Source organism: Ailuropoda melanoleuca, chromosome 17 (genome assembly GCF_002007445.2).
Source record: "Ailuropoda melanoleuca isolate Jingjing chromosome 17, ASM200744v2, whole genome shotgun sequence".
NCBI classification, from domain to species: domain Eukaryota; kingdom Metazoa; phylum Chordata; class Mammalia; order Carnivora; family Ursidae; genus Ailuropoda; species Ailuropoda melanoleuca.
The window spans coordinates 19,358,375-19,367,532 of NC_048234.1; the positions used below are offsets into that span (position 1 = coordinate 19,358,375).

Genomic DNA, 9,158 nt, shown 5'->3' on the forward strand with positions numbered 1-9,158 from the left:
CTTTCCACCATGGATTAGGAGGTAAGCATCATTTGAAATCTTTCTCTAGTTTCTTTCTCAAATATGTACTGTAATGTTCTTTACAATTAAAACTTTTATTCCTATTTGGCGCTGTTAATTCTTAGGACAAACGTTCTTTTTCACATGTATCTATTATCGTATACACTTAAAACGCCTTAATAAATATGTCTGAACTTTTTTTTTTACCAGTTCCTGGGTAGTCTACATTTAGTTGTCTTTCTAAATATGGGGAGCCACCTGCCTAGATACAAAATGACGGATTACATCACGGTTTCGTGGTTGATGGAAATGCACCACCGAGAACTGCCTGTGCTTAGGCTAGAATGCAGCAGTGCACTTGAGCCCGCTTTGAATTATAGGTTTGTTCCTGTAGTTTAAAAATAAAAATACAGTTTATTAGTTTACTGATATACACACATCAAAAGTCGAAATTAGAAAGGCATGAGATTGGGGCACCTGGGTGGCTCAGTCAGTTAAGCGTCCAACTCTTGATTTCACCTGAGGTCATCATCTCAGGGTTGTGAAATCGAGACCCATGCTGGGTGTGGAGCCTGTTTGAGATTCTCCCTCTCCCCACTCTTAAAAAAAAAAAAAAAAGCATGAGATTAACCAAGTGTGCTATTTGCATAGCTGTATACTTCCCTACACACTTCAATAATTTGTATGTTAGGGTATATATTAATTTGCTTTTTGGTTTAATGCTTATCCTTTAATATTTATAATTGTGCTAACAGATTTTGTGCATTTGCATAGAACACTCACATTTTTCTTATGGACTCCTTAGAGCAATCCTGAAGCAGGAAAAAATGAAAGAAAGCTGAGATACTTTGATATTAAGCACCTTGAGTCTCCTTTATGTTCAGTTACTTGCCAGTGATAGAGCTGGATCAAGATTTAATCCTAGCATCTTGTTCAATACTCCTGATGTCAATAAAATCATGAACAGAAATTATCCACATATTTTTGTTTGGAGTTCATTTATTTGGCCTCTACTTTGTTTTGACTTCTGTATTGGCTTCCAGCCCTAAATCTCCTGTTCTTTATTCTGCTTTGTGATGCTGAGACTTGGATCCTGTAAACCACACTTTTCCTTTACTAGCTGGCTTCCTGTTAGATTCTGCCAGTGGGGCACTAGAGAGGACCCTTCCCCTTTTTCTCCCTGTTTCTTTCAGCATCACCCAACAGCATTTCTGCCTACTGGTAGTGAGAGCTTTGCTTGTTTTGTCCTCAACTTCCACAACCAGCTTCATCCCCTTCCCTCAGAAATACCAATCCCAGCTGTCTGATGCCCCTTCCTCAAAGGTCTGAGTCCCATCTCTGAGGGGCCCTCCCCCAAGCTCCCGCAGTACCAGCAGCAGCTAGGCAGGCAGAGATCTGGTCCCAGCTCCATGGTGCCCTTCCTCCAAGGTTCTAGGTTTTGATTACCTCAAATTCTTTCCTTTGTGTAAGCATGGTAGCTACTTCCTAAAGTTGTAGTTTTTCATTTTTGTTTTTAATTTCCGTGTTACCTTACTATTTGACTTTTTTCTTTTTCAGTCCTCTAATGCAAGTCTAACACTTTATATTAAATTTACTGTTAAAATACCTGACGTGGGGGGCGCCTGGGTGCCTCAGTCGTAAGTGTCTGCCTTCGGCTCAGGGCGTGATCCTGGCGTTATGGGATCGAGCCCCACATCAGGTTCCTCTGCTGGGAGCCTGCTTCTTCCTCTCCCACTCCCCCTGCTTGTGTTCCCTGTCTCTCTGGCTGTCTCTCTGTCAAGTAAATAAATAAAATCTTAAAAAAAAAAAAAACCTGATGTGGTTTCTGTTTTCTTGGGCGGGCTTGAATGATAAAGCCCCTGACAGTGGTTCAGAAAGTGGTTTTGAATTGTTTTAGGGCAAGGATAGTAGTAAATAATTTCATCTTAAAAGGAAATTCTAAATGATTAGTTATGGCTTGCCCATTTGCAAGTCAATCCAGGCCCAGATTACCGTTATCACTATGGATGTCTTTCCTTTTGTAAAATTTAGAGTCCTATAGTACATACTCTTAGGTCTGGCTCATTTCACTCAGCATAAGGTTTCTGAGATACATCAGTATTGTTGCATCAGTACTTTGTTCCTTTCGCTTTTTGCATAGCATCCCATTGTATTAGGAATAAGGCTGCTATGAACATTCATGTACAAGCTTTACTGTGAGCATGTTTTTATTTCTCTTGCATAAACATGTACGAGTGGCAATGCTGCGGCATATAAGTGTATATTTAACTTCATAAGAAATTGTCAAGTGCTTTTTCTGAGATCCAGTTGCTCCATCTTTTCACCAACACTTAGTATTATCAGTCTTTCAAATTTTTATGTTTGTTTTTTACAAATCTGGCTTTTGAATATACTTAGCCATAAAGTGAAAAAGGCTACTATGTGAATCCTGACTTACATATATCTTGACATAGTCTTTTTAATTTTAGCTATTCTCGTGAGTGTTGTGCTAGCTTACTGGGGTTTTAATTTGCATTTCCTCATGACTGATGATGTTGAGCCTCTTTTCATATGCTTATTTTTCATTCATGCATCTTCTTTTGTGAGTGTTTGTACCAATCTTTTGCCTGTTTTTAGTTTAATTAATGAATTGTAAGAGGTCTTTATAAATTCTTGATATGAATGCTTTGTCAGATATATGAAATGCAAATATCTTCTCCCACTCTGACTTGTTTTTTCATTTCCTTAAAGTATTTCTTTTTAATTTATTTATTTGAGAGAGAGAGCACACAAGTGGGGGAAAGGGCAGAAGGAGAGGAAGAAGAAGACTCCCTGACAAGCAGGGAGCCAATCAAGAGACTCCATCCCAGGACCCTGGGATCATGACCTGAGCTGAAGGCAGAAACTTAACTGACCAAGCCACCCAGATCCTCCTTAAAGAATCTTTAAAAGATAAGTTTTTAATTTTGATGAAGATCAATTTATCAGTTTTTCTCTTATAACTGGGATATTTTGCATTGTGTATCTAACTAATCTTTGCCTTTTCCAAGTTTAAGATATTCTAAATTTTCTTCTAGAACTTTTATAGTTTCAAATTTCATGTTAGGTCTATGATCCATTTGAATTCATTTTTGTGTATGGTGAAAAAAGAGGCTAAGGTTTATTTTTTTCCAAATGGCTAACCAGTAGTTACCAGTACATTAATTTTAAGACTCTTCTGTCATCCAGCCCACCTTGGCATATCTTACAAAAATCAATTGACCATATATATGAGTGGGTTAATTTCTGATATCATATTGTTTCATTAATCTATACATTCATCCTTATGCCAATATCACACTGTCTTATTACTATGGCCTTATTTTAAGTCTTAAAATCAGGTAGTTTAAGTTCTCCCACCTTTGTCTTCTTTTTTAAAAATTGTATTAGCTGTTCTTGGTTCTTGCTATTTCCATATAAATTTTAGAACTTTGTTGTTAATTTTTACAAAATTCTGCTGAGATTGTGATTGGTACTGCACTGAATCTACAGATCATTTTGAGGAAAACTGAGTTTTCTAATCTATGAACATGGTAAGTCTTTCCACTTAAAAATAAAATACTTAGGGATACATTTAACAAGGTATTTGTAAATATTATACCCTAAAAACTACAAGAGTGTAGACCATTTTTTGGTCTTCTTTAATTTCAACACTATTTTGCATTTAGGGTATAATACTTATAAATATCTTGTTAAATGTATCCCTAAGTATTTTATTTCTATTCTATTTTAAGTGGTATTTTAAATAAATTTACTTTTTAATTGTTGCTAGTATATAAAAATAGTAAATTTTTGTATTTTGGCCATCCATCCTGCAATATTATTGCAGGATTACTAGACCCTTAGTGGGTCTACTAGCTTTTTTTTTTTTTGAAATTGCTTTGGATTTTTCTACATAATCATGTCATCTATGGATAGAGGCAGTTTTATTTTTTCCTTTTCCGATATGATGGTTTTTATTTCTGTTTTCTTGCCTCAGTGCCTTGCCTACGACCTCCAGTACAACGTAGACAAGAGTAAATATACTTGCCTTGTTCCAGTACCAGGAGGAAAGCATTCATTCTTTAACCACTAGTGTGATGTTAGCTTGATTTTTGCAGATGCACTTTATCTGATTGAAAAAGTTCCAGTCTATTCCCAGTTTGCTGAGAGATTTTATCATGAGTGTTGAATTTTGTTCAATGCTTTTTCTGCATGTATTGAGATGATTATATAGGTTTTCTTCTTTATCTTGTCAATATCATGTATTTCATTGATTGATTTTTTGAGAGTTAAACTTAGTAGTATTCCAAGGGAAAATCTGAAGAATCTGTTGATATATTAATGTTTTTTTTTTCCTTTTTCCTGGATCTATATGCAACTAGCAAAGGGTTTTTCTGTCGCTATTTATAAGGAATATTGGTGTATAGTTTTCTTCTTATGTCTTTTTCTGGTCCTGGTATTAGACTAATGGGAGCCTCACGAAGGTAGCTGGGAAGTGTTTGCTCCTCTTTTTCCATAAAGAATCTGTGTAGAGGGCGCCCAGGTAGCTCAGTCAGTTGAGCATCTGACTCTTGATTTCAGCGAGGTCATGATCTCAGGGTTCTAAGACTGAGCCCCCTGTTGGGCTCTGTGCTCAGTGGGGAGTCTGACCCTCTGCCCCTCCCGCCACACATACGCATGCTCTCTCTCTAAAATAAATCTTAAAAAAAAAAATCTGTGAAAGATTTCTTCCTTGTTTGATAAAATTCACAGTTATTTTGCCTCAAGTTTTTAACTATAAATTTTTTAGTCTGTTTTGGCATTTTTTCTTTCAAGAAATTAGTTGAGTCTAAGTTCTTCATCATATTTATTGGCATAAACTTCATATTCTTTCATTATCCTTTAAATGTCTGTAGGATATGAATAATAGCCCCTCGTTTATTACTGATTTTGGTAATTTATGTCCTTTTAAATTTTTTCTCTGGATAATTCTACCTGAGGTTTATCAATTTTATTGATATTTTCAAAGCAGCTTTTGCCTTCACTGGTATTCCCCATTGATTTTTTTATTTTGTTTTGTTATACTTCTAGCTTTATTTCCTCCTCTTTACTTACTTGAATTTAATTTCCTTTGTTTTCAGTTTCTGAAGTTATTTAGACCTTTCTTCCTTTTTAATAGAAGAATCTAAGGCTATAAATAATCACAGCTTACCTGCATATGTATTTCTATTTTCATTCATTACAATATATATACAAGTATTTTCAGCAGGCTCCACGCCCAGTGTGGGACTTGAACTCATGACCCTGAGATTAAGAGTCATGTACTCCACCAAGCCAGTTGCCCCTACAAAATATTTTCCATTTTCTCTTGTATTTTTTCTTTGACTCAGTTTGTTTTCAAGTTTCTTATGTTTCACAGCATGTACCAAATATCTTCCTTTTATTGATGTTTTGAATTATGTTGTTGACAGAGAAGAATATCTTTTAAAATTTCTTGAGAATTGTTTTATGGCCCAGCATATGCTTCATCTTGATGATTATTTTATGTGTACTTGACATGAATGTATATTCTGCTGTTGTTTGGTGGAGTGTTCTGTAAATGTCAATTAGGTCAAGTTGGCTGATTGCAATGTTCTATGTATTTACTGATCTTGTGTTCTTCTTGTTCTGTCAATTAGTAGAAGTGTTGAAATGTCTGGAATTGTGTATTTGTCTATTTATCCTTTTAGGTTATTTATATTTCATGTATTTCAAAATGCTGATACTAGGCATGAATTGCTTTTGGTTATTAGGTCTCCCTTTATCATTGGTAATATTCCTGATATTAATACAGCCACTCCCAACTTACTGATTAGCATTTCCATTATATATGATTTTTCCACCCTTTTACTTTTGGCTAAGAAAGTATCTTCATCTTTATATTTCAAGTTGGTTCCTTGTGAACAGCATGTACTTCATTCTTGCCTTTCCATTACATTTGACAATATATATCTTCTTGGAATGTTTAGATAATTGATTAATGTAATTATCAATATGGTTTGGGTTTAAATCTATTATGCTCCTGCTATTTTTTATTTGTCCTATTTGATTTCTGTTCTTTTTTCTCCTTGCATTCTATTGGGTTGACTTTTAATAATTCCATTTTATCACTTCTATTAGTTGTTAGCTATTTCTCTTAATTTTTAATTTTGATATTTAGTGGTTACCCTAGAGTTTACAATATGCATCTTTATCACAGATTACCTTCAAATAGTATCACTTCACAAGCAGTTTAAGACCTTGTCAGCATATACTTAACTCCCCGTCTTGTCTTTTCTGCTATTTGTGCTATATCTTTTACTTCTACATCTATTGCAAACCACATAATATATTATTATTTTGTTTTAAATTTATTCATACACATTTAATAAGATTATTGCCATTGCAAACATTTTCAACCGATTTTTACATTAAGCCAATGTGTCATGTAGCCATCAAAAATCTGTAGTTCACTTTATATTCTAGCTTCTTAGAAATCAGGTTTGTAGTCCAATTTAGACTCTAGCTACTTAAAATCAGCTACTTCTGATTGCTTTCATGAAGTCTTTCTGTACCACAAACTCATGATCAGCATGAATTGTAAATATGCCTGGTTCAGTGCAAACATTTTTCAGTTCTGCTCCATTAGAGCCATCTGGAGGCTTTGTAAATGCTTCTAATAATGCTTTGTAATGGTGCCTCCATAGATTTTCAAGATATCTAACCTTGCTTATAAATAAATTAATGTGAATCTTTTCTATTTATCTGGAGACATCAAAGCAGGATCCACTGTACTTGTTTGTCGCCATGATTATTTTAACTGTGCAGAGTATCATATCCATCCATTTGAGTAACTGCATAAAGTTCTCTGAATCCATGAGCTGAAGTACTTCTAGGAAACCAGTATCCACCAATGGCATCTTTTTTTAATCCATAAAAATGATGCATGACTGATGATTCTTGGTGTAAACATTTCTCTGATCAAATGAGCACTTTCACCCATGTACTTGTCTACAATAGAACTGGATACTAAGAAATTTGCATTCCAGTTGGCTAACAGCAGCTCTTGCTATTAGTGTTTTCCTTAACTGTTGGCCCATATAACAAACAGCCTTTTGTAGATATCCCTAAGCTGAAATAATTCTAGGTTTGTAAGAGGTAGTTCTATAGTCTCTGAATTCTCTGATCTGTTCTGATAACCCCTCCACGTCATAAGAAGAAATATTATTCCCTAGGTCCTTATGAGACATGCTGTAAACCAGTGGATCTTGACAAATATCAATGTAATCACAACCAAAACAACTCTTGTTCCTGACTTCAGCTTACTTTTTTCAAGCTGACAATGACAACAAACAACATATCTTGGTTCATTTAACAATGAATTTTTCTTCAGTTAACTTCTTAGGTACTTCACCCAGTTTGCCAAGATTTGGGTGATTATAGGTCCTTTGGATCATTTTCTGGCTTTTCATACTGACTGGTAACTCCTTTTAAGTTCCCTTAACTATTTAAGATAGTTGATGATCTTCTTGTGTTCCACCATCTTTTCTTGTGATAGCCTTGAAGCTCATTATGTCTATGGTCTGCCATGATGAGATACCATCACTCATAGGAAATGCCAAGAATGGCCATGGCCATTGGGGTGGGAGAAGAAGTAGAATGAAGGACAGCAGCACTGGAAGGCGAGGGATGGATGGCTCTGCTCATCCCAATTATCTTTCAAGGTAATCAAAAAGAAAGAAAAGCGGCGCCTGGGCGGCTCAGTCAGTTAAGTGTCTGACTTGTGATTGCAGCTCAGGTCACGATCTCAGGGATCGTGAGACTGAGCCCCACATCGGGCTCCACACTCAGCAGGGAGCCTGCTTAAGATTCTCTCCCTCTGCACCCCCCAAACTCCCGTGCACATGCTCTCTCTAAAATAAATAAATACATCTTTAAAAAAATATAGTAATCAAACCAGACATGGGTGTACCATGAAATTACATGGTTAGTAGTTTCACTTCAAACTTCAGTAGAATACAGAGTTAATCACAGGAAAATGCTCTCATGTTTCTACTACCAAATCTACAAACCTGTATTTACTGCCTTGTACAAACTTCCCTCTAGTTATAAGTGGAGAAGTGTCCCTGACGTATTAAAGACTCATTTCTCTCTTGTGCTCTGGATCCCATTCAAAATTTTCCTCCCTTTATAATTTGCACCCCCATCAGTCTTTCTCTTTCTTTATGGCTCACTCCATCAGTATATAAACTTGATGTAATATCTCCCAAATAAAAACCAAGAATCTTATTTTCTTGCCCACTATCACTTTATTTTCCTGTTCCCCTTCATGGCAAAACTTCTCAAATGGTAATCTACACTTACTGTCTTTAATTCCTTACCGACCTTATAAACTCTTCAGCCCAATCCAGTCTGGAAGCTGTCCTCCACCTATACTGAATTTACCATCAGTTCACTAAGGCCAATTACAATGGTGAGTGAACAAAACTCCTATTACTTGGTTCTTCAGTAAATAACATTCAAAATGACTGACCACGGGGCACCTGGGTGGCTCAGTGAAGCATCTGACTCTTGATTTCAGCTCGGGTCATGATCTCAGGGGTGTGAGATGGAGGGCCCTTGCTAAAGATTCTCTCTTTCCCTCTGCCCCTCCCCACCCCTCTCTTAAAAAAAAAAAAAAAAAGACTGACCACGTTTTCCCACTTAAAACACATTTCTCTTGCTTCCATGAAACTCCACTCTGCTTGTTTTCCTCTTTCACTGACCACTCTTTGTCTTCTTTTGCTGACTCATCCTCTATCTAACCTCTAAATGTTAGATTGTCTCAGAACCTGATCCTCTATTTGCTTTTTTTTTTTTAAAGATTTTATTTTATTTATTTGACAGAGATAGAGACAGCCAGCGAGAGAGGGAACACAAGCAGGGGGGAGTGGGAGAGGAAGAAGCAGGCTCACAGCGGAGGAGCCTTGTGGGGCTCGATCCCAAAACGCCGGGATCACGCCCTGAGCCGAAGGCAGATGCTTAACCGCTGTGCCACCCAGGCGCCCCCCTCTATTTGCTTCTGTTCTCTAAAAACACTTCCTTAAGTTACCTTAACTATATCCGTTATTTTAAATGATTACCTATGTGACATCTCTACTTAGAAATATAATAGGCATCTC

General features: G+C 36.3%; 1 pseudogene; it reads right to left on the bottom strand.

Annotated features, from left to right (window-relative positions):
• Positions 1-3,752: 3,752 nt before the first annotated feature.
• LOC117796963 lies at positions 3,753-8,940 on the bottom strand (annotated as a pseudogene).
• Between the last annotated feature and the right edge of the window lie 218 nt (positions 8,941-9,158).